Below are 25,631 nucleotides of genomic sequence, written 5' to 3'. Positions count from 1 at the left end.
TTGTTTCCTGAAAGCCCCTGCAAGGGAACACTTCCAATCCCCTCAGACTGCAGCTGCTCCTGCACCACTTACAACTGGATGATTGGAGACGTTGGCCAAAACCTATGTGGAAAAACATAGTTCATGTTCACATGTTCATGGCATTCACATGTGGCAATGTCTTGGGAAGTGTAACGATGGCACATACTTTGGAGGAAAACTAGTCACTGTCTGTTTTCTACAAATCAAATCAGATGTCCATGCCATGAAAATTAGCTCCCAAAATCTAATTTTTTGTTATTACAAAATCCAAGGCAACTGGGACTGGGAATATTTGCATCTGTCCATGAGTATTCTAGACTTTAAAATGTCGTTAATCTGTCTTGATAAATTTTTATTTCTTTTCCCTTAGTTTTTGCTTACCTCTAGAGCAGTTTGGAATGCTCTAGTTTTTTTCCTGGGCCAAATTTTTGAACAAATAGGAAAACACTGAGAAAACATGGAAATACTGTGGAAAAAATATTCCATTCTCATTTCACTTCTGGAAAACTCCTTCACTGGTCAGCATCACCTAGAAGATTACGTCTGTTAGTGTGTGAAATTCCTGTAAATAAACTCTCAGGGCATATGGCACAACCTTAATCTAAAAATGAAATGTTAGTTGAGACAGGCACAGGGCTGGGTTACGAAATAAATGGGATTCATTGGGAAAGGGATAATTTAGAATTAGTGCAGTGGAAGGTATCTGGCCATAAAAATAGTGTTTAGACACTTCTCCTCTCTACACTTTTCTGAACCTGCCTGTTTGCCTCTGGTGTGGTGTGGTATGAACAGATCTCTTGATGCAAAATAGAGTGGCTGGGCAGTTGGTTATGGCACAGGACAGCCCTCAGGGAACTGTTCCTCTGGCTAAGCTTGTTTGGATTATAACCTCTCATGGTTTTTGGTAGCTCTCTTGATTTGATCTCAACTGCTTCTTGTGTTGGGAAAAACACCAGATCCAAAGAAGAATTATGTTTTTGCAAACCTCCCAGGTCCAAAGCAGGCTTTGGTAGGGCAAGGGATCTATTCCAGTCATCTAGCATGGCATCTCCAAATACTCTCATGTCAGTTGGGAGCTGTGGAACATGATCCCGTTAGATTTGGGTATGCAGTGAAGACAGACCTGTCAAGGATTGATAGGGAGTACACTTTATGGGCCATAATCAGGCCTTGCTACAGGCTTTAAAAAATATTATGATGAGAGGATTTCTGTTTTATTGCTAGTTTGGAGGTGTTGAGCATACAAACATTTTGACTCTTTGCTCTCCTTTTGCCCTTGGGGCAAAATCTGGAGCAAAGAGTAAAAAGTTAATCTAGATTTAATTTAATTTAATTCTAGGTACCATCCAGTGTTTTATGAAGTCCTGGTCCTAGAAGCCTGGATGCAGATGTGATTTGAAAAGCAATCCTGTAGCCCTGGATTTACCCACAGTGAGCAGAGTCTCATCCACTGACTCCTCAAAGGCTATTTTAGAAAGAAATGCTTGAAGCAAGATATAGAAATGAGGATCTCTGTAAAGTCTACTCCTAAAGACAGTCTTGTATACATTGGTTTCATGTTATATAATGGCATGTCAGACACGGTCTGTCCCAATCTGAGGACTGAGCCCTTTTCACTCAGCACACACAGTCTCGGGCTGGTAACAGCTCCATGCTTTGCATGGATGACATATTTTGGAGGACAGCGAGAGGCTGGACTCAGAACTAACACAGAGAAAATAAGAAAGAAGTAACGTGCAAAAAAGTATTTCACGCACGTCCAAATTATGCCTGTAAAAAATATTCTTGTGAGAAAAACAGCAAAATGCAAGGAGAAAGGAGAGTGCAGTGTGGTGGGGTGGACAAAGAGCCAGCTCAGGCAAGTCTGGCTGAACAGCGGTTACTATGCTGTAAAAAATGGACATGGCAAATGTACTGCATTTGCTAAAGGCTCCATGAAACTCCAGGGAAAACTGAGCATTCACAGAGTGGCTCCGCCAACAGCAAGAAAGTTTCATTATTATTAGTCATATGCTGAGGATGTAAAGGAATTTTAAGGCTGCACTCTTTGCATTTTTAGAGGTTATTAATGAAATAGCATAGCAAGGTGAATTACATTAAAATATTTTTCTAACCATTCCAGAAATCTTGGTCCAAGTTGGCATAGGGGGCTGGCAAGTGGTGAACTTTTGACCGAAGCTCGGATTGCTGGGAGACACATCCTCCTTGTTAGTTTCGGGTGACAGTTCACTGTGCTAGAGGGATCCACTTGTGTGTAAAGAGGCGAGTGGGGGAGGAAGATTTAGCACTGCATTTTCACAGTGGCAAGAAATTCCATCCAGCTCAAATGTGTTTTGGCCCACTGCCCAGCTCCTTGTCAGACACATGACCATCACTCGGCTTCCTATTTCTGGCCCAGAATAAGCAAGCCCCACTAGTGGTTAAAATTAGGCAACTGACCTGTGACAACACATGTTGACTCTCCAACAGAGGGTAGACATATTTAAAAACCAGAAAAGATCTAGACACACCAAGATTTAATGTCAGCGCCACGTGTAATTCATCAGTTTGGGCTACTATAATTCAGATAACAGTTGATCTACTTCATGGAGAAGACTTAGCTGGATTTTCTGGCTTCCTTCTGACCAAAGACTTCCTATAATGATAGCTAAAGAGATGATTATGCCATTATTTTTTCGTGGTAGATATCCATAGCCCTAGCTCCTCACCCTGTCATGATGTAGTTGTATGACGGAAAATTTCTGAGACTAACAAGACAGGACATCTGGTTTAACAGAGCTTTTGTCGGGAAAGCTTATTTCCAATTGAAACAGCAACAGACTAGCTGGTTAACAAGTAGGTATTTTCCATTTGTCAAAAACAAGTCAGTCAAAATATTTGTGCACATTTGAATGACTTTCTTGAATGCAGTACTCTGATAGCCATTATACTCGTTTCTGCTCTTACCACACATACCTTCATCGGCTTGGCCAATGCCACTGGCCATGGCAACCTATCTGTCAAGATCTCATACAGTTCTCTGGACTTTACTGTACTTCCCCAGAGCCTGAGATACATACCCTCCTTGAGTCCTTTAATGAAGACCATTGGCTGTCCTTGAAATCCCTTCCTAAGCCTTTTCTACATGTTGAGGTATACCCAAGAAATCTCCTCTCCTCTCCTCTCCTCTCCTCTCCTCTCCTCTCCTCTCCTCTCCTCTCCTCTCCTCTCCTCTCCTCTCCTCTCCTCTCCTCTCCTCTCCTCTCCTCTCCTCTCCTCTCCTCTCCTCTCCTCTCCTCTCCTCTCCTCTCCTCTCCTCTCCTCTCCTCTCCTCTCCTCTCCTCTCCTCTCCTCTCCTCTCCTCTCCTCTCCTCTCCTCTCCTCTCCTCTCCTCTCCTCTCCTCTCCTCTCCTCTCCTCTCCTCTCCTCTGTCCTTTTCTTCCTAAGATATGTTGCTCAAGCAGAAATTTCCAAGAGATCTTCAGTTACAGCACAAAGCAGGATACCTGAAATTAATAAGAAATATGCTTACTAAACAACAGAGCAGTAATAAAATGTACTTTTGCAAGTGTTTGTTGCTATTAACAGTCTGGTATTTTAAAATATTCCAGTCTAACAAAAGCTTTGAAGCCACAGGAAATGCATCTGATACTCACGGGCTGCTTACTCTGTTTTCTCTGCAGGGGCAGAGAAACTCCAGGTGCCAACTCAGGTGTGACAATATGCGCTACCCTTTGGATGGGAGGATGCTGAGCCAGACCTATGTCAGACACTTCAGCACAGTGTTCCTAGCCCTATCTTGGGCTTAGGGCACAGTGAGGTGCAGCTGGCTCCAGGTCTGCACCCAGGGTGGTTCTCATGCTAAGCCCAGGCAGAGCCTGATGGAAGGACCTGGGGACTAAAGAATTAGTCACAACTCCAAGGAAGTAATTTTGACATTTTGATTATCTGGGATATTCCTGCCTTCTGCTACTTGGCACCATGGAGAAGTGGCTGTGACTGTTGGCACCTGAATTCACTTAATACTGTGTATTAAGTGATGCGTGGGTCTTTTAACACCTTGCCACTGTAGTCAGGTTCATCAATATGGTCCAGGCAGAAAATGGCTTGTGGGTTGGCTACCATTTGGACAGAAACTAACTAAAAAAACATTCGACCTATAGGTTTGGCGGAAAAACCTCCCCCTCTTTTCAGTGGTCTTTACCCTCAGTTAGCAGGGTCTCACCTGGCTTTTCTGCTCAGCTCCATCATCTTCTGTGTCTGACCCACAATATGCCAGCAAATTCCCATGCTTGCAGGGTGCCAGCAACTGTCACTCAGGAGAGAAGATCAAGAAAATTCCAGGCAAGGCAGAAGCGACCTGTCTGGTTGGCAAGGGGACTGTGACCAAGTGGAGCAGGGTTAGAGGACTGCCAGAGTTGGACCTGGATCGTGATTATACTTACATCCTCATTAGTGAGATGTTAAGTTTTAAGATTTAAACCTTTCGCTCAGTATGTTTCAGTCAAGTCGTATGAAATGTTTTAATAACAGAATATAGAGTTTTGAAAAGTGTGTACGAATGGGTAAGGTTGGAAGGGACCACAGGGGGTTCATCTGGTCCAAACTCCCTGCTCGAACAGGGACATCCTGGAGCACATGGCACAGGGTTGTGTCCAGGTGATGCTTCAATATGTCCAATGGGAAAGACTCCACAGCCTCTCTGGGCAACTTGTTCTGATGCACAGTCACCTGCACAGTAAAGAAGTTCTTCCTCACATTCTTGTGGAACTTCCTGTGCATCAGTTTCTGCCCATTGCCTCTTGTCCCATTGCTTGGCACCACTGAGCAGAGCCTGGCTCCATCCTCTTGGCACCCCCCTTCAGATACTGATGGGCATTGATGATGTCCCCTCTCAGTCATCTGTTCTCAAGACTCAACAGGCCCAATTCTCTCAGGCATTGCTCATAAGAGAGATGTTCTAAGCCCTTTTGTAGCTCTCTGCTGGACCAGCTCTAGGAATTCCATGACTCTCTCGTATTAAGGAGTCCAGAACTGGACACAGCACTCCAGACGTGGCGTCACCAGGGCTGAGGTAGAGGGGCAGGTTCACCTCCCTTGACCTGCTGGGAATGCTCTTCCTAATGCATCCCAGGATCCCATCAGCCTTCTTGGCCCTAAGGACACACTGCTGGCTCATGAACAGCTTGTCCACTGGGATCCACAGGTCCTTCTCCTCAGAGATGATTTCCAGCAGGTCAGCCCCCAGCCTGTACTGGAGCATGGGGTTGTTTTTCCCCAAGTGTAGGACCCTGCATTTGTCTTTGTTGAGTTTCAGACAGTTCTTTGCCGCCCATCTCTCCAACCTGTTGCGGTCCTGTTGAAGGGCTGCACAGCACCCTGGAATATCGGCCATTCCATGTTTGTGTCTTCAGAGAACTTGCTGAGGAGGCATCTCCCCTTCATCCAAGTAATTGATGGAAAAGTTAAATAATACTGGGCCCACTATCGACCCTTGGGGGACACCACCAGTGACAGGCTTCTAACCAGACCTAGATTACGACCCTCTGGAATGTTCTGTTCAGCCAGTTTTCAATGCACCTCACTGTCCACTCAACAAGGCCACGCTTCCTGAGTTTGCCTATGAGGGTGTTGTGACAGACAAAGTCAAAAGCTTTGCTAAAGTTGTCATAGACAACATCCACTGCTCTCCCCTCATCCATCCAGGTAGCTGCCACACCACAGAAGGCAATCGGGTTGGTCAAGCAGGGTTTACCTTTAGTGAATCAGTGCTGACTACTCCTGATCAACTTCTTGTCATCCATATGGATAGAAATGGCCTCTAGAATGAGGTGCTCCATCACCTTTCCAAGCATTGAGGCAAGGCTGATGGGTCAGTAGTTCCCTGGGTCATTCTCCTTGCCCTTTTTGAAGATTGGGATTACATTTTCTTTCTTCCAGTCCTCAAGCACTTCTCCTGAACTCTGTGACTCCTCAAAGATGATTGTGAATGGCCTGGCTATAATCTGCCAGCTCTCTCAGCACTCGTGGATGCATCCCATCAGGTCCCATGGACTTGTGGATATAAAGTTTGCCTAGATGTTCTCTAAACCAATCCTTCTTGACCAAGGGAAAGCCTTCCATCCCATATTCCTTTACTCTGATTTCCTGGGTCAGAGATGCCTGAGAGCTGGTCTTGCCAGTGAAGATTGATGCATAGAAGTTGTCAGTAACTGCTACTCAGAGTCCTCTTTATCAGGGTCTCCTCTCCATGTAGTTATGGGCCCACATGACTGTTAGTTTCCCAACTAAGATTAATTCTTCCTTAAATACTGTAGCCTCTACATTACATATTTGATTTGAGATGCTAAATAATTTCAAACATAGAGGGTTTAATTGAGTAGGAGAACTTTGTACAATTCTTTTAATGCATTCCTGTTGCTCTTGGGTCTCACTTTTCCCACTTTCTATTACCAGTTGACCTGAGCAGTGTTGGCCCAGCTGCTGTTTCCTGCCACCTCTGAGTTATTTCCTGCTTTCTTTTGTCCTTCCTATAGCAAGAGTTTAATGTAGACTGAGCCTGCTCAGTGAATTAAGCAGCACATTGATTGCGGCTTCCTGAAAGGTTTAAAAATGCCTACGAGTGTAGATGGCCAAACTGTCATTAAGGTGCTCTTATGCAGACATGAAGAGCCTGGTCACACATAGCTACTCATCTCAGTCTCCACAGTAGTAACAAATGTCATCTATATACAGAAACTACTCACATATCTCTTTTGGCTGACATTATTGACGCTTGTCTTTCTGGATACATATATTGACTAATTGCAACTGCCAATGTTTTAAGAGTCAGATCAAATAATAAAAGCTGATGGTGGCCAAGTGATACTTTAAACTCCCAGGGCCCTTTGAAATATGGGAAAATTATTTCCATTGGTTTGATAGAACAGTGTATTATTGGTTTGATAGAACAGTGTATTATACTTATCATGGAGGCAATGTTTTAAAAGTGTGTTCATTCTTGACATTTGTTCCTGCGAACACGCCATTAACCCTTTCCTGAAAACAGCCCTTCCCTGCATTGCTCCCGACAAAAGGAGCTGGCAAAGTGAAGGAAAGAAAAGCAATTTTAATACAGCACCTGCAATCTGCTATGAATTATTATCATAGTTCAATTCTTGCTTAAATCTTGTGCAGAGTGGAGATCCTTAATCAATTCTTCACGTTGCCCACTTCTCAAGGAACAGTTCCCAAGAGGAGACAAGTTTAGGTTGACCAGGGGAACAACTTCATGCTCAGAACTGTTGGTGAACCTTTCTAGGACTTTTACTACTCTGTAGATCTGTAATGCTAATGTCATTTTTCTGGTTCTTGAACTCTTCCAAAAACAAATTCAGAGACAGGTAGCTAAACAGTATTTTCAAACAGATTAATAAAATCCTAGAATCATAGAATTTTAAAGGTTGCAAAAGATCATTGAGTCAAATCAAATTGGGATCAGCTGCCTTCCCTTTTAGAACATTACTTTTGGAAAACAAGAACCAATTGCATGGTGAGAGGTGTTGGCTATCCATGAGCTTACTATGGCAATGCAGGCTTTTTTGAGGAATATTAGAGCACTGCATCTTCAGTGTTAGAGAGCAGGTAGAGATGAATGAAGAAACAATACATTCCAAATTCTGGTGAGCAGGAAGGCGAGCCTAGAGGTGATCATGCCCTTGGGGAGACATGGTGTTTCAGCACCCGTTTTTTCCTTAGACTGCACTCACACACTACATTTTACATCAGCTTTGCCTTTAGATAAGTTTTCTTCTGTTACAATAGTAATTCAAGTCAATATTCTGACTACATTGATTTCCTATCCTGCTATTTCAGTAACAGACTCCATGGTTTTCAAATCATAGAATTGAATGGGTTGGGTTGGAAAGGAACTTAAAGATCAATGAGTTCCAACATTCCCAACCCCCCACCACAGGTAGGGGCACATTGGGCAGTTTTCCCTGTTTATTGTTCATAAGGCCTAAATGGGCCTCAGAAGGCACTGTAACCATCACATCACGCAAACCATGTCTCTTGCTCTAAATGTCCAGGCAATAAAGCCATCTTGTTCAACCTCATGTAACTGCTTTTCAAGAGCAACTGTAAGTTCTTACCCCTTTTGCTGACACAGGCAGAATTAATTAGCACTCACCTGACCTGGTGTAGAAGACACTTCCATTCACTTGACATTTAATAACTTGTTATCCAACACCTTGCTTCTGTCCTCCTAGGCATCCTGTCTATTCTAAGCTTCCTCTATTACTAATGGCATATGCATGCCATGTTCATATAGCCCTCATGTCTAACACTTTCTCTGCCAGGCCCATGCAGCAGCCCTATTCTTCTCCCCCTCCTCTCTAATATTTGCTAATCTTGACCAGGACTTTTGAGTCACCATGCATGACCTTATTTTCAGCTCTTGCTGCAACAGAGGGTACCTTATGAGATGGTGGGGAAGGAACTATGTTGAGCAACCCTTGTCTTTCTGCGTTCCCCAGACTACAAAGAGTACAAGGCATTTGTTTGTCAGGTAGGCACAGAAATGGGTCCACTGTCACTGTGACATGACTGTCCTTGCCACCACATCACTTTTGATCCACAGGATCGCATCCTGTGAAAGGCAGAGTCTTGGTCTCTGCTTATCAATACAGATATTTTGTTAGCAGAAAAGAGAGATAGTGTGATCTCATTCTTTCTCCAATTAATCTGCAGCGTAGTTCATTAGTATTACTTTTAAATTTTGTAAACATGAAGAGGGTTTATCCATTTTTAAATCTCTGCCTTCTTTTCTCTGACCACAACACTGGCAGCACTTGGATTGCTCTTCCAGAAGGGTGAGTAGAGTAGGAAATAGGAGAAAATAGGAGACATGGCTGAGGGAGAGAGGCACTGTGTCTACTCTCATCTGTTTCTGGAGCTCTTTTTGGTCCACTTTGGCTATACCCCCAGGCAGCACTCTCCTTTCTAGCCTGCAGTCCAGGGAGTGCATACTTTATTCCCCGCTGAACCTGTTTAATTGGGGGGGGTCTCCATCTCCCTCTTCACAAGGGATTTGTCTTTTCCTAAAGTGGACAGTCTTTATCCTGAGCTTATCACCTACATATTGCCACTGAGGAATCACTGCCAAAATTCAGATCTCATCTTCAGATTTGAGGGTCTTTCTGGAAAAATGTTCTTTCCTCATCTACCTGGTAAACGAAATTATTAAAATCACAAGGACTTTTTATTTGCCCTGCTCTTTCATTAGGCCTCATGTAGGCTCTTCACAGCACCAAGGCTTGCTGCCAAGAGGAGGAGCTGCAGTCCAATTTTGTGCAAATAACTCTGGGCTTACTCTAACAGCATCTTTGTTTTTCAAAAGTGCTCTCTAAGTTGGCAGATGCTATTTAGTTACCCTCCATCAAGCACCTGACTCAGGCTTGCCGCCTGGAAAAAGTAACCTCATGTTAGGCTTTGTGGATTGCCTAAGAACCTGATATTCCTAAACTCCTTCTGCAACCATCTCATGAGATCTCACGGTGGTGATATATAATTATTGCCACATAAAAAGGGAACACAGAATTGAACACTGCCACGGAGGCCATGCTTCTGAGAGGTGAAAGAGAAGCTAAGGAATGGCACAGTGTCTGTGCTCCCATGTAGATTGCAGAGGACTCTTCCCTCCTATTCATCATGACATAACTTTCCTGTGGGGATTATAGCATTTGTTTACAAGGAAATGTAATAGTAGGAAATTATCTGATGCATTTTGATAAGTCTAAGTGATATCTAGCAGGTGGAAACATGAACTTAAGCCTCCACGTACAAAAACAGAAGTCCCATTCTTGTCTTCTATTGACAACATTTTATTATTTAAATTCTGCAAGGACAACTAGTAGAAATGCCAAATCTAGGCCGGGGCTGAGAAGACATACAGCTGGACAATGGAAGGACAGAATACTTATCCAGCCCAAGAGGGGGAGTAGGCATAATGTGTTAGGGAAAGTTTCAAGAAAAATAGAAAGGAAGAGGAACAGTGATCATGAGACATATGAGGAGAGGAAGGTAGATATATCTGTTCCATCCTGGAAAAGACAAAGATGATGACGCTCAGTGAATTTAGGGAGTGTGGAAGCTGCCTTCTTCATCAATATAAGACATGAAATTACACTTATATTCACAATTCAAAGTTCTTTCATGAAGGACTGTGGCATGCCACCTCCCATACTCAGCACGTCCACATCCAAGAGTCAATATTGGACAGCAGTTATGTTTTGATGCCCTTCTCAGCAATCGTGTTTTGCTTTCAGGCTCTGACTAAAGTTAGGACAGGATGCAGAACACACAAACAGGTGTTTCCAGACCTGGAAGTGGATGACTATGGGACCTTGTTTTGGTTACAACAGATTCAATAGTGGCGTCTACAGCATGCTTGGCATCTCAGCATGTTTACTGTTCATGGCATTGAGCACTGACATGTCAGTGAAGCCCAGACAAGGCAGGACCACCTTTTGTTAAACAGACATGTTGGCATACAATGGCTTTCACCTTTCCCTGTTTAACCTCATAAGGGACGCTGACACCGTACATCATCTTGCTTTGTAAATGCAAATGACAAAATTCACTCTCTAATCTGTCTGAACACAAAGCAGAAGTGAGGTCTGCTGGAAACAGTGTAACTCAGCTACATCTTCTTCTTGCTCAAAATGCCAGGAAGAATACTGAATGATTCAGGTGAATCCAGAAAATTAATCAGTGACCGCTTTATGATAGGAAGAGTGCTTCATCTTTAATATTTCTGAAATCCTGCTGCTACATACCTTTATCAGCTTTGGTTTTCATAAATACAGGGTTTACCCCTGCTGCAGACTATCACAAAGTGATCTTTCATATGTGCATTAAAGTCACAAAGCTTGGTGGTGGCATTTTCTGTACTACAAACTAGCGAACTCAGTTATTTCAAGTCCATTTTCGAGATAGATCATGCAAATTCTTTTATTGCTTCATATTCAGGCTTAGTTGCAACCCACCACTACAGAATGAGAATTTTTTTGCCCAGATTGGAGCTTCATTTTATATTAAAACTTCAACATTGTAAAATTTAATTGAATCAGTCTTGAAGATAAGTTTGATTAGGCAAACGAAATTCGAGCATGTGAAATAGCAGACTTCTCCATAAGGAATGACATCATGGACTATGCATGATACAGTGGTATGATGGCAATCCCCTTCCCTCCAGACTCACAGTAATAGAGAAAGCTCTTTCCACTGCAGAAGGTGGGGTCAGCTATCTTCCTGAAAGCAATCTGTAGCTAGAGTGCCAGCAAAGAAGTTTCCAATACTCAGTAGTGTTGGTGTGCAACACAAAACCACCATGGGAAAAGCTGGCATCAATCGGGGACTAGAGCTGGTAGTAGGGAAACCACCTGTACCTTCAGAGATACAGGAATGGCAAGAATCCCTTGTGAGCGATGGTCTGTTTGCTTCTGCCTCAGAATTTCCATTAATGTTCCCACAATGTTCAAGATCTCAGGTATTCCTTCACATCAAGTTAAATACTGTCTGTAGATTTGGGACTGTCACACATTTTCACATTTAGACAAATGGTTCCATCCCAAATCACAACATAGAACCTGCTCTTCTGGTCTTCAGGCTAACTCTCCATTTTTTAAAATTTTGACCAAACCTGGAAATGTTCTCTCCAAATTAGCAAAATTATACAAGCATCCCAGGCTTTGCAAACACATGAACTGTTCTTGTGTAACAGCAAACCATGTTGGGATGTATACAATGTAGAAGTTTTCTTATAAATACAATCATATAGGTTGAAAATACTTAACTAGACATTACAACCCCACTTCTTCAGAGGGATTAGCTTTCTCTCTGCAGACTCTGACTGTATGGCCTGGCATCACATCACAATTTATTCACCCTGTTCACTGTGTTTTAAAGACATAAAATCCTAAGCATATCTTTACTCGAGCATGTGCATAAACCAAACCACGATATGTCTGGCACTGCTCACATAAGGAGAGGCATCTCTTTGTGCTTCCAAAGGGCACCCAATATACTATTGGGTGTGTGTTTCACTGTGAAAGTGAAACTAGACAGAATGCCATTTAAAGAATAAAGTGAGATGACATCACTCCATTTGCCTACTTGAATTAGAAGATTACTCATTGCATCTTTGAGTCTCAGATGACCCGATTTGGATTTTAACCAACACGTAAACAAGCCCTATTAACAACACTATTCAACACTACTTCTAGCAAGATGCCAATAGGTTTATAGTTAAACAGTATTTCACACCATCAGCACCCAGTCACTAATTTAAAAACTGACCTTTTCAATTCACCACGTGGATGAGCCTGGGAAGTCAAAGGACAAGGAAAAATCTTATAAAAAAGAAGAAAGACAGCTGCCAAGGGTGCAATTGGATCAACTTCAGAGTAAGTCTGTGGAACAGAGTGGCATTTGCAAAGGCATTGAAGAGCTCTCATGGCATCAGGCTGGTAGTGGTGACAGAGCCATCTGTCCTGTCTTTTTTGCCCTTTCCCGTCTACCATTAATTTTCCACAAAGGCTCCGAGCGACAGTCCCCTCATAGTGACCATACTTGGAAACAAGGTGTATGACAGGCAGGGGGAGAATGGCAATAATCTCTAAGAGCCCCTGTGTTACGGCTTGGGAAAAAATAGCTGAGAGTTTGCAAAGTAGCAAAGAAGAAGTGAAAACCGAGAAGATCTGCTGACAGGAGGATTCGGCAGGCACGCATCCCCTCGTTACACGCGGCGCAGGAGCGGAGGCGTGCGCTCCTTGTGCGCGCACTGCCGGCAGTAAACAAGGGAGTATTTCTGGAGCAGCTGCCTGTGTAAGAGGAGAGGTGCCTGTTGCTGTCCTGCAAAGTTAACACTTTTATAGTAGTATGTATCTCACGCTTCTGAAACCCTCTCATTTCTGGCACTAATCATGCCAGGCCTTCATACAGCAAACTGTTTCTTGGGGTTGAAGCCCATGTTTAAAAATAAGAGGTTTTGCTGAGATGGAGCTATGAAATATAAGATTACATCTCATACTTTTCCTTTTAAAATGAATAACTATCAATGTGGTCTCTACCCCAGTACATGAAGAAACTAATATTGTTTGCTTTATGTTCATATTGGTGGCGTTTTTAGCAGCAGGCAAGTACAGACATGTTTTACAGAGTTTAATTACACAAATTCCAGTTTAGAGGTTTTATGCAAAAATCACTCCTACTTGCCATATATTCAGCTACTCTGGTCATCATTAGAGGGAGTATCTTAAAGTATTGCTACATGCAATGCAATTAACACTTATCCCACATCTATTCTCTCATCCTTTCCTCCAGAAGGATATGTGCGTTTGCGGGTTTTTGTTTTGACATGTTAAGAGCAATATGCAAGCACACACATACACGTACGCACTACACATAACCAAGTGTGTATGAAGTGAGCTGTGTACTCAGAGCAGAGACTATTCTCTTTGGCGTTGGTTGGCAATTACTGAGGGAAGTTGCACAGTCTGGTTTCTGTGGAAGATCTCACTCCTGTTACTGCTCAGACTCTTCCCATGTCCAAAGACTGACTCCTGCAGTCTCTGCCATTAGGCTTTCTCCAAACCAGTCTAAGACAGACATACCTTACTGACTCTTGAAGATTTTGACCCCATGACTTATTGTGTGTGACTTATCCACAGACAGGGTGAGAACTGGCTGTTTAATAGGACTGTGACTGTACCCAATGATGGGTACTTCCCCAGTCCTTATTGCCATTCCAAGGTACTGTTCTCAGCACCCAGTAGGATAACTGATCTCATATGATGATCTCACTTTTTTATTTCACATTATTTCTGTTACTAGCAATTTGGCAGAACACAGGGACCTGCCTCCAAGTGATTTGTGTAGCTATTTCTGACAACAGATAAGGCCTAGTTCCTCTTGGAATCAGTGACTTAAGTCTTGTTTTCCTCCTTTCTATCAAGAAAAGGAGGATAATTTCTATGTTATATTATCCTTGCAATGGCTGTTTTTCTTACAGAACAGGAATATTTGATTCCTCTCTCATTTCAACTTCTCAGATAGCCTCTGTTTAATGAAATAGGACATTATCACCCTCTTACATACATGGTTAAACCAAGAGGTCAAAATAGCTTATTTGTTCAGCAGCTTATTGCATGCATTTTTTTGATGCCCTGGGTAATTTCTTCTGGCTTGCAGTTAGAGTTGGAGGTGCAAAGTTTCTGGAAGTTTTGAAGCCCCAGGAAGTAGCATTCATCCACAAGGATTTTCAGGTTTTCTTGCAGTTATTTATTTTCTAATAACTGAAGGTTGAAATACCAGTGTGGGCTACTTACTTGTAACCAAAAGAAAATTTTTTTAACTTTGAGAATGTGAATTACACTGTTTAGTTAGAAGAACAAGCCTATGTTTCTACTGGAAATAATGGAAATACAAGTGCTTAATCCTGGCTGGTTTAAGAGATGAAACTTTGCAAGAATAGTAATCTCTTTAACGTGCTTTTCTAACTACATCACCCCTTCCTAAGAACATTGTGTTTGTATATTTGTTCTTTGGGTTTAAATAATGAAAATTGATCTAATATCTAATACTCAGCTTTACTTCATGAACATGTATGTGGAGATATTTTTGTATTGTTAACACTACACTATAGTGTATTTGACACTACACTATAGCCATTTGACCTAAGGAATAGAGGAATTTTAATAACTCAAAACTGCAAGTTTTTCAGTGGAGTAACATCACATGGAAGGCTTAATTTTTATAGATAGATTATTGATTGCTTGATGTTCAGCAGATACATCCTTTAAGATAAAGGCACTAGAGGTTCTCTTACTGTTTCTCCCAAGAGAAATTACCTTTTCTATGTGGAAAATGTTTCTGTTAAATTTTTTCAAAGCTTTCAATTTTTTTTTTTTGCAGATATTCACAGAAAAAAAGTAAAGGTGAACAAACCAGCTTTTTTTTTCCTGTAGTTTCTAGGTTTCCTCCCAGACCCTCAGAACTTTAGGCAGCCTACAGGGCCCAGCAGTAGTGCCAACACCTCTGTGAACTTATTGCCAGAGAGGATGTCACTGGATGGAACATGTGGCAGCTATAAGAGAAGGAGAAGACCAGTGGTGTAGCTTTGCCTCTTCCCCTTCACTCTCCTGAAAGCTACTGTACCCTGTACTCCTGTACCCTGAAGAAATTGTGACTGTGCTTGGCTAATATTCAGGATTCACTCAGGTGAGAGATTTTTTTGCATGACCTTTATTCTTTTGAACCTGCTCGAAGTTTAGGTCTGAATTCAAGCTTTGGGAGAGTTGAGATGTGCAGTTTTCTTCACAGCTGATATCTAGGGGTGCCAGTGACTGGATAGCTTTGTAGGTAGCCTTCAATGGAGATAATTAAATTGCAGATGACTGCTCTGCCTGTGCTAAGATAGGCTCTGCTTTGAACCACCTTCTAATTTTTTTTACAGATGTGTGAGAGAAGTTCAGGCTGGAATCAGATCTGAATAATGTGCTTGCTGCTGATTCTAGGCCAGAGTTGGTGCTAAGGCAAACAAGGTGTCTGAATGCACAGAACTGGCCAGAAAGATGCAGGCAGGTTTTGGTTTTATGGTCATATGGGCAAACATAGGCACGTTGGTCTTCATGTTCTGGACTATGTGTTGGCCATCAGCTGGAGTAAATCACCTAGGTTTCTGAAAGGATTCTTGATATTCTAGAGAATCCGAATTCTTTTGAGTGACTCTCACCAAAGATGGAATGTGAATGCTCAGAGGAAATCTCTAAAGCATGCTCTCTGGAGAGCATGATATTTGGATTAACTCCTCACCAAAACGGCCCACTGAAATCAAAGACATGGAGAGTTCACGGAGTTCCTGTGGCAAAACTCCTCACATGACTTTTGTCAAACTGAGAGTTTGAGAGAGTTTTGATCCAAAGAGTGTTTGTAAAATTAATTCCTTAAACATTTTCCCTCAGATAGATATGTGTGAGGGAATACTGTTTCTTGATTGTAATCTCCAGGACTTTATTCTTTTGGTAGAATTAGAGCAGCAGATTAGACTAAGGATGGTGGAAGTGCACAGTGAGAGGGTGAAGGTGCATTTGCATAAAATGAACGTAAACCTCTGGTCAGGGCTATCCATGTTCATACCATGTTCACTTCCTGAGCTGGCTGTTCAGTCAGAGGCAGCTTGAAGCACCTATATGGCTTGACACACCAAGAATATATAACACATGCAGGACCATAGCCCAGTAACTCTCATGTACAAGTGAACTGAAAAGAGGGTGGATACAGTGATGCACAAATAGAAGCTCATGAACACATTGCTTCATGGTTATGTAATGGAATTGGTAGCTGTCTATAATTGTCCAGCCGGACTACTTAAATGAACTGAATAATTAATTGAACCTATCTCATGTTATAAACCTTTTTCATCTGGACTTTTTATTATTTCAGTCTTTTCATTGCATCCCTGTAATGTCATTGTGGCCAATTTTAGCTGCATTTTCCCCTTGAAAATATTTACCAACACGGTGCCCTCAGCCTCTTGTAGTACAAGAAGTTCGGGCTGCAGGATGTCTCTCCAGGCTGAATGCTTTCCTGTCAATGATATCAAATTATAAGTAGCTGCACTAATCTGCCTATCATCAGAAATAGCCACAGAAAAATGCACAAATGTAAACATAAAAGGGACTCTCATAATTTACATACTTGTCATAGTTCACTATAAATCAATGTAAATACCAGAGGGCTTGTTCTTATTGACACAACCTGGAGGCTAGCTTTGCCTGTTGACATCTTATCTTCTCACAAGATACTGTATATTAGAAAAGTTAATTGACTAATCATTTTCATCACTGGAAGTGTAAGTAAATAATTCCATCTATTTCTACCTAGGCTTCTGTTTACGGTCCGAGGGTGCCAAGCATTCAGACTAAATGAAAATATACCCTCTAGTAACCATGCACGGCATCCCCCATAACAAGCTGCAGAAACTCTCTGAAGCATTGCTGTTATGTTGTGGGGAATCCTGAGAATCTTAGGCTTAACTCACCATGCTGGCCAGCCTCCTGCAGGGGCGGCTAGGAGGAGGCTGGGACAGCAGGGGGATGAATCTGGGCAGACCCGTGCTAGACCACCATCATCTGTCATTTTTAGGGAAAGGAGGCAGGTCTGAAAGTAATTAGTTATTGGTGTCTGGGAATGTGCATGAGACAACGTGGGAACACGTGCTTCAGCTAGAGGAGAGGAGCTGGAGGGCTATCTAATAGCTGATGTTTTACATTTTTTGACTATCCCTGCACAATCAGCCATAACCATTTTGTTTCTTTATGATAAAAGAAACCAGTTCCCCTTCTCCCTCTGTTGTAGGGAAAGAAAATTTTCTGCAGCTTCTTCCTTGTATACCTTTGCCATCTGGTGAATTAAAGAAAAATTGACTGTGAGTTAGACTTTGCAGTACTTATGCATTTGGTGACAAGACTTCAGTGGGGGTGAAATTTAGTAGTCCGGAACTTTTGCTGTAATTGTGATGAAGATTTTCTAGGTGATGCAGAGACAAGTTATTAAGCCACTAGCTCTTCATCTGTCCCACAGGAACATAGGACCATTTTTTTCCTTTGCAACTGTACCTCAGAATTAGTTAGAGAATATTTAATATTTCCAGAGTGCCCATATAGTGTGTTGTGTTCTGTTTCTCTCCTTGTGCAAAATTTAACTTTGTCTAGAGAAGTGTCTCTGGTTTTCTTTGGACATTGTGCATCTAAAAAATACAGCCTGGACACTGTCACTGATTCCTATCATGCTGACTCCTTTCTATTACTTGCTCCAGAAACTTTTCCCTCTACTCCTCTCCCTCCCATTTAGAGGAGAGTGGGGTCCTGTGCTGGCCTATGTGTTTTCCTGCTTACCTTTGTCCTGGCTTTCCGATGTGACTTCCATCAAGGATATCACTTTATGCTGAGGACTTTTGCCATGCATAACCACCTGGGTTGAGAGCACTGACTCATTTTCCCTTCGGGGCTGCAGCCCAGAGAGGCAAGGACTGGTTACTGCCGCCAAAGTTGACCTCACTTACTCCTGGGATTTACAGGTGAAAGGCTTCCACGGAAATGCTGAGACCAGGATGGTTTATTCCCTGTCAGACTGTGCCAGTCTGGCTGCCCTCAGCAGCTTTGGCCTCATGTGTTAACCAAACTGAACCCTATCTTTTCATTAGGTCACAAGAAGTGATGGCAGCTAATTACCTCTGCATGAAATGAACAGGTATTTTAAATTTAAAAATCTGAATGGCAATTGAGAAAAGAACCTAACCATATGCTTAAGTATTGCTATATTCACCTGCATTTAATGAAGGGGTCTTGAATAGGAAAGGGACCTGAACACTTAGTTAAATGTTTTTAGTAATGAAGATTGTAGTGCACAGAGCCAGGGAATGTGCAACTTTGTGCCCTTATTTGAATGGTGCAAAACATTTTAAATGTTTAAAATGTATTTCACAAAAAAAAAAAAAGCCACTTACACTTTAATTTAAAGAAATAATTAGTACTTCCATATATGTTATTTCACATCTATAGCTATTCCTGTTTCCAAAAAGCTGTCATATTAATTCCCCAAATGAAATTTTATTAACATCTTTATGTGTTTATCCTATGGATGGTACTAATTTGTGAGACCTTCACTACTGGTCTTCTCATTGTAACATGCAAAAAACCTTTTATGTGGCTATATCCAAACACAATCTTGTATGCAAGTCATATTTGTTTCAGATCAAGTCGTCCTCTGAGGAGCAGAGTGGCGTAAAAGGTACAGTGGAGGGAGTTAAATGGAACACTTAATAGGAACTCATCTAGCAACTGGAACTAATGGGAACAGACAGGGTTAGGAAACATGAGCCTACAAGATCTCCACTGAAAGGTATTCATTCCAATTTGTCCTCCCAAGCCTTACTTCCCAGAGATGTATGGTTCTTTTTCCTTTTTTAAATCAATTCACTTGTTTATGAGAAAGAGCAGTACCACAGTCATTTCTTTGTAAAGGTATTTCTTGAAATCCCAGAAATATTTCCAAATAGAGTGTTTCTAACAGCACTTTAGGCTGCCGACTTTCTGAGGCTTTTTGCTATCCAATGCAGTGAATGGATCTCTACCCTTGATTTGATTCCCACAGAAAACAAAACAACTTTTGCTTATGTTTCCTCAATGAAAAGAATTTGAATTAAAGAAGTTTGTTGCATTAGAATTGGTAACAGTTTACACAATCCTTAGGGATATTGGAGGTGTTAAAGAGTAACACCACCTTGGGCAAACCTTTCTGTAAAAGGACTGCACAGATTACTGCAGTTAACGAAACAGAGGATATTTTAATGAAGGAAAATATCTGCACATGAGCATGCACTGCAGGTTTCTAATTCTGAACTAATTCTGTATTGGACATTGAACACTGTACTATATGAACACTTTGAACATCTGAACATCTATGAGCATCTGAACTAGGAACATCCGAACACTTTATGTATTGGGGAAATTAGGTAAAAACACTTCTGTATGTTCTTCCTGGTCAAAATTAAAATTATGAGATTGGTGCAATCAGCCACCTCTAATAATTGGAAATAAGCTTTATTACTTTGTTAGTACCAGTGTAACTTTTTGTCAAGCTCAGTGCGAACACCCACTGCAACTCTGCCAGCCTAATTCAGGTGTCTGGCTCCAGACACAGAGGACCCTGAATGTACTGAAAGGGACAAGGTGGCCTCAGAAAGCAGACAGGACAGAGGAATTCCCTGGGCTGGCAAAAAGAAAATCTTTTTACTTTAGTGTGCTGGAGAAAAAGGAGAAGGAATGGGGGGAAAAAAAAAGAGAGTCCATTGGTGCAGCCATGAATAACTGCAAACTTTTATGAGTGAAGACTACAGAGAAATGCAGTTTCCCGGGATGCCATGAGGGTTTAGTGAATCCCACACTCACCTGTGAGTAATGAGGCATTCCAGGCCATCTGCTTTGCATCAGATGTATTATTTTCTTGGCCACCCAACTGGCTGGAAGATGTCTGTCACAGTAGTGAGAAATATTCTGGACCTAGTTTGGTGAACAGCACCTTTGATATTTATGTTGTTTCCTTCTCCTCATAATAATCTGAGCTGAAAATAACCGTGATTGCAATAAGGGGAAAAAAAGAAAGAGTCGGGAAAAAATATTATAGGCCAGCAAAGGAATTCTCATAATGGAAAGCACTTCCATAAAATTCTTCTTTAGTGACTAAGTTGCTTCAGTGACTACATGAGCAATCAGGGAACTGTATATACTGAGAAGTCTTAAATGCAAACTGAGAGCGTTACTAGGGAAGCTGGAGCTGTGATTCCAAGTACAACACTTGCAGCCTGTGCTGGGTTCAAACCCAGCGTTACTGTTTCATTAACTGCATTCATAGCAAGGAAAGATGTTCAAGAACAAGTAGGGAAATTTCCTTCAAATCAGTACCACTGTTCTCATCTCTTCACTGATGTTGCCAGTCAATTAGACATGGAAGGAAAAATAAGCATGGACTTCTGTATGTTTTCACTTTTGTGCAACAGGTTTTAATCAACGCACCCACAGTGTATAAACATTATGTCAGCATGTAATTAGAAAATGGCAGACATGTAGAATAATTCAGATGCTCTTCTACCTGACATAGTCTTGGAATTATATCAGTGTTTCCATCAAACAACATTTTACTTCTCTGATCATCTTTGCTTGGAAATAGTGTGCCCTTCCAAAATTAAATCTCTTGCTCTTTGAGTAGTCAATATATATTATTGATAAAAATAGAAAGAGATGGAATTTTGTGCAAAATTTGGTATAATCTTAACAAGTGTGTCAGGATCATAGCAACAGCTTTTCTGTGACTGCAACAATACATGTGCTGCATAGAATTAATTATCAAGAAGTGAACCGTGTGGCTGATGTCAGCCTGGAAATAGCTAATCAAGATGTCTGCTGGTAGGTTACCTTCGAACATGTAACCTACTTAACCTGCAACATAACTGTGAAGCTTCAAGTGGCTTCCCAGCAACTCTGGCTATTGTTTGGAGTTTTTTTATGTTTAGGTAGTCTGGTACAAAACTCCAATATGCAATGTTTTCACCTGCCTGGATGTTTTATTGTTGACTCATAACTGTGATCAGATTTAGCAAAAATGAGCTAGTATTTGTATGGTTTTTTAGCGAATTTGCCCAGAACTCATTTTTGGCCATTTAAGAAAGCAGTCCAAACCAAATTTCACATCCCTGCCACCCTTCTCCCTGGACATGAGGTAAAGAAGTACCGGAAGCACCAAATTCAGTCCTTCTCTACTTAAGGACTTAACAGTTAAATTATGGAGCTGTGCCTGGAGAGACTCTGTGTCCCCACTCTCCCAGGGTTGCTTTCCTGGCTGTGGATCCTTGTATGTTGTATGTGACCTTGTATGTTTTCAGCAAAAGTGATTTTGAAAGATTTTCCCTACTCACAAAATTCTAAATAGTTATTTTCACCTTTTGCTAAGAAATTTAGCAGCACAAGTCTAGATAGGTTCAAGGATATTTGTCCTTCTACTTTAATTAAGAATATAGAATCTGTTAGGTGCACATACATGGGAAAACTACACAGCCAGATGTAAGCCAAATATCGGAATTTAAAAAACATTAATATTGTTTTTATCCAATACTTGGAAGGTTAATACCAGACCAGTCAGATGGTATTCTTAACAGTCAGATGGATATTATCTAGAGAAGTCACTTATGCTTGGTAAAAGATTCTCATGGAGCCTTGGACTAATAGGTATTAAGTACAAGGTTTGACCTTCCTGTGCCTAGACTGTCATCACCACCAAATGTGTCAGTAACTTGAAGAGCCAAGACTAACATACTCTGTATATCTTGTTTAATTGTTTCTTGCTTCAGGGACAAAAACACCTACCAGGGTTATTTCAGCTGAGCTATCAAAGCCCAGCTTAGTTTGCTTTCTCTGAATGTAACACATGCAGATCAAGCAACTAAAAGATCATTTGAAAAATATATATTTCTGGGACAGATACTATGCAAAGTATCTGCTGATAGGGCTAAATTGGCCAATTACAGTTATCTCGGAGTTTATGTTGTCTTCACCTTGAAGACTCTACTGTTGATCTGTGGCAGCCTACAATAGCTCTTTAACATGCTTAGGAATGCCATTTTTACAGGGTCATTTTTCCCCCAATTACTTATACAGAAATTATAATCATTTGGCTGGTCAACATTAGTCTCAGTTGTGTTGCAGCAGAGAAAAAACCAAAGAGGGTTGCTTCAACTTAGAACACAGCACCGTGGCTTCATCAAATCTCATCATCAGTACACTGATTAAGAAAGGATCTATTATATCGGAAAGGTGTTTACAGTCAAAATGAATGAAACAGGATATGGATAATTGGGATGGCCATATTACTGGAAAAGAAACAGGGAACAAGCTCCTAATTCCATTTGAAGATAATTAGGTGGCCTGTCACTTTAATAAGATGTTTTGGCTCAAAGAATCTGCTTTGTTGAGGGTATTTCTTCTTTAATTGGCCTGTCAATTACAATTTGTCATGAAATGCTGCAAACTCTTTAGTGCCTGTTTTCAGTCTGTCTTATAAAATGGCTGCCAGAAAAGAAAAAGAAAAAAAAGGGCATTAAAATACATACTGGTTGTTATTCCCCTGGTTCATTTTAAATATTTTTGCTATTCACTTCAATGCCTTCAGGGCTGAGCTACTGAAAAGACATGAGTTATGCTCATGATGCAAGTTGCAATGGAAAAATCAGATTTAAACTGAACACGGTACAGGGTACACAGTGCTGCCCTTTCCTGGGGTGACAAGTTGAGAATGCTAAAGCTGAACGAGCGAAGCAGCAGAATAGGTGTCTTACTGGAACAAGATATTTTTGATATCTTCAAGGCTTAGTTGAGAAATTGAAAATTAACAAGTACTTTTTAGAAGGAGCATGGAAATAATCAAGCATGAAATAGCAATCTATTGACCTCTGGTAACACGATGTCTTGATTTAGAAAACTGCCTTACAAGCCTGACAAACAACCTAATGCCAACGATACTGGACTTTTTATGGTAGTTCGCTAGTTACCCAGATGAGGAACGGTCACCATGTGACAAACCATTAACAGCTGACTCAAAGGCATGCTTGGTCAAAGCAAAAGCAAGTGTTTTCCATGTTGTAATTACTTGTTTCTCTTTTCCTGGCTGAGAAAAACAGTTTGGCTGAATACAAGGGTGTTGTAAGCTCTCCCTGAGGGATAGTTTTCCTTTAGGAAGCATAGACTAAGAAGAGTTTGCTGTCAACTTATACTGTTGACAAAAGCAATAGTGTTAACCAGTACAGGAATTTAATTTTTGTGTTCCTGAGCATGTGGCATCTGTATTGTTACAGAGCTGCAGTAGCAAGTATCTAGACCCTGTTCTTGTCCTCTCCCTTTACACTGTTCAGGTGCTATGAAAGAGTTATTGTAAAAGATTTTTCTATGAGAAAATCACACTTTCTCTCTAATGACAGAGCTGAAGAGGGCAGGAGCAGCAGTAAGTGCACTTTAACTGTGTGTGGAATTAAAAAGGTGCCAGAAATTCAGGAATAGGAGATGGTAGATGCAGATGTCAAAACCTAAGTCGCTATTGGCCTAGTAACTCTCATAATTACTGGAACTATTTGAGTTTTCTGTCTAAGCCAAATCTTGCTTCTCTCCTCTTAGGTATTGCAGTGAAATGCCCTGATCGTAGGAGGTGTGAAGTATGTTTTGCAAACCAGCATTTGTCTGAAAGCACTCAGCCCCACCTCAGATCTGAATGGAGAACAGTCTGCTTTAAGATTTTTTTCCAGAGTTTGGATTAGGTAGAGAAATAGTACTTTCCTCTCTGGATTTCCTCTCCTTTTTTCTGAAGGCCAGGTTCTATTAACACGTATATACCGACTTTCCTCTGCAACAAAATGTTTATTTGTTTGTGACCTTTGCTTCATTTTCAGACTGGAATAGTTCAGCTGGAAGAGGCCTATGAGGATTATCTAGTCCAACAGCCATTTTAGGTTTTTGCCTTGACTTGGATCTGAAGCGAGGTGGCTGCAGCCACAATGCAGAGCAGTGACCACTCTACAACCACGGCTGCCCGGTGTCCGGTGCTATCGCCATGCATGGACCTTGAAAGCTTGTCTTATTCCGATGCTATGTCTAGTGGTGTGACTTAGCACTTGATTTGGGTAGGAGAATTAAAAAAGCTAAATAAAATAATGACTCAAAATGCTACACATTTGTTCAACCCCCTGAATAGCTGTTTACACTCCTACTTTTACTATAAATTGGTACCTCATGGCTTCTTTGTATAAGACAGTGAGCTAGTCTAGCGGGATGACCTAGTTATTTTTAAAGCTCGCTTATGTCAATGCTCTCTGTCCTGTGACCATGTTGGCCACCATTATTTCGGGGTGAGGTCAGTCTTCTTCTTTGCTCAGGCCCCCTGCCAGTTTCTCAACACCTGCCTTGAAAGTGACAGCTCTATGGGTGTCCTCATAAATTAAAAATCATGTGCCTCTGCCCTGATGCCTTGGGACAGGCACAAAGTTAGAAACTGTCCTGTAACCCAAGCCCTGGAGCTGCTGCACGGGACAGCTGAGCAGCAGGCAGTGAGCCCCAGCAGCGGGGGGCCGGCTACACTGCAGACCTTGGGCAGCGCCCAGCCTGGTGCCAGCGGGCATGTGGCTGTGTCCAGTGAGAGCCAGGGATGGCCCCCAGGTAGTGATCTTCCCCCGTGGGAAGGGTGGAGAAACCAAGGGGCTAACAAGGGGCTGCTCTGGGTTCTGTGCAGGACCTTTGCCCTTCTGTACCCGGGACGAACTGAGCTGGCAGAGACAAGATGGGGAGTGAGGAGTGGGGAGTAGGCACTCCACAATGAATGGGCAGTCCTGTGTACAGTTGTCACTATCCTTTGCCTCCTCCCAGCTCCACCGTTACAGCTCTGGCACATAATTGACCACAGCACTAATTCAGTCATTTGTTTTCCTCTTTCCAGTGTGCACTGCAGACACACAGCCAGCATACATGTGCTCCATAGCCTGACAGAGTCCTAAAGCTTCAATTCAGCCAAGCCCTCAGGTGTTCTCCTATCCCCCAAACCCAGCTGCTCAGTCTGCTCCTCTCTCACCACCCCCACCAGGAAGGTTACATCCACCCACAGGGAAACTGCTGGACAAATCAGACAAGCTGCAACACCCCACTGCTCTAATCTGTCTGCCCCTGCCCCAGGTGTGTGTTGTGACCCGTTTCAGGACCCATGCCTGGTAGTGCCCAAGGTCCGGGGAGCTGCACTTGCAGTATCATAGCACCAGAGTTGCCTCTCAGCTCCATAACTGCGGGTGCCAGACACGACTGCTAATGTGACCCCTGGTACGGAGCGAGGTCCTGGCATGCCAGCTCCCAGCATAAAAAGCAATAAAAGCAGTGAATGGAGCAGATGCTGATCAGGCACCCTTTTCAAACCAGCTGGATGCTGCCTTCAAAGGCACAGTTACCCTGTTGGCTTAGAATCCTTAGCTGGATGACTAAACTGCAGCAAAGTAGAACCCT

The 25,631-nt window shown here is 42.0% G+C and overlaps 1 long non-coding RNA gene across 1 annotated transcript in view; it reads left to right on the top strand.

Annotated features, from left to right (window-relative positions):
- The window catches only part of LOC116440625, a 31,821-nt gene extending 7,536 nt beyond the window's left edge, over nucleotides 1-24,285 (top strand). The window contains exons 2-3 of the long non-coding RNA XR_004238710.1: nucleotides 15,009-15,261; nucleotides 24,038-24,285. This is a non-coding gene — a long non-coding RNA (uncharacterized LOC116440625). The remainder of the gene's footprint in view (nucleotides 1-15,008; nucleotides 15,262-24,037) is intronic.
- Nucleotides 24,286-25,631: the final 1,346 nt, after the last annotated feature.

This window comes from Corvus moneduloides, chromosome 3 (genome assembly GCF_009650955.1).
Source record: "Corvus moneduloides isolate bCorMon1 chromosome 3, bCorMon1.pri, whole genome shotgun sequence".
NCBI classification, from domain to species: domain Eukaryota; kingdom Metazoa; phylum Chordata; class Aves; order Passeriformes; family Corvidae; genus Corvus; species Corvus moneduloides.
This window is presented reverse-complemented; position numbering and strand designations above follow the sequence as displayed.